Consider the following 1,272-nt stretch of genomic DNA (forward strand, 5'->3'; position numbering starts at 1 on the left):
AGGCCAAGGGCCTATATAGGGAATGGTTGGGTGGTGATGAGCATGTTCAGTTCCCCTGCCCTTTCAGTAATAATAGCAGTAATAACAGCGCATACAGTCGCGGTAATACTTTAAACACAAAAAAAACCCCTCACTCTCCTCTCTCTTGTTTCTCATTGAATTTACACCTTCTCTCTACAAAACGCGGGAAAACAACGAGGTAAACACTTGGAGATTTTCATAGTGGAAATTCTTCTTAGGTAGCACTTTGTACATTATTCTCATCATGCTGACAGGTCTCCATTCAGACAGGGATATGGGAAAAGTCTTCTTAGATAGCAACTTGATGATTCCCTACTTTAATAGAGTGTCCATATGTCTGAGTTATCTAGATTTCATTTATTAACAAAAGTAATCAATGATTTCAACTTATCCCAAAATTCCAAGAGAAACTCTTTGCTCAATCCACAAACACCAGAAGTCTTATCATTTTCCATATTTTTAAGAGTCCTTGTAGCTTTGCATGATAAAATTGTCTCTCAAGTCTTCTGCCATTGCTCTCCTCAACACATGGACCAACTACAGAAAGCATGAGATCAACAACTTGCTGCCTTTTAGAATATTTATCTGCCTCCTTGATCAGAATACCCTCAAAGTACCCTTTACATTCTTCCATAAGTGCCTCTGGCTGGGTTACCACTATACCACCATCTTTCACTAATTTGGCTATCCATTCAATTGAATACTTTGATTTAAGTCTGTTGAACTGTTTTAAATGAACATTGCACATCTTTGAGTTCTGACTGTATGTACAGAAACTGAGCCCTCCTTGCCATGTCAGGATCAAGTATCATTCTTGCTACAGCTAGATTTTCCATCTTTGATCAGTCTATTGAATTAGATACATCACTGGCAAAAACATGATTTATGTATTTACATACATCTGCTACATGTTCATATATTTGGCTTCTTTAGATAAATCACGAGCTTCCATGATATTACCTATGGCAGTTAGGGCATTAGGAGATGGCATTTCCTCCATCAAAGCCGCATAGTAATTATGAAAATTGTACCTAGACGAGAACCCCTAGTCCTGAAGGTTTTCTATCGCACAACAAAATCTTATGAGTCAACCACTCTCTTACCTATATCAACCGGCTTTGGATTACCAAACATAGATGTTTATGTGTTCCCACTATTGGAATGAAAAGTCGTCTAGGGTTTGAGGAAATCCTAGTCCCTGGTGCTCTTGCATATGTTGACGAAGCATTAGCATGCTTAGCATTAACAGAT

The sequence above is a fragment of the Adiantum capillus-veneris genome, chromosome 6 (genome assembly GCF_014529385.1).
Source record: "Adiantum capillus-veneris isolate H3 chromosome 6, ASM1452938v2, whole genome shotgun sequence".
Classification (NCBI taxonomy): Eukaryota; Viridiplantae; Streptophyta; class Polypodiopsida; order Polypodiales; family Pteridaceae; genus Adiantum; species Adiantum capillus-veneris.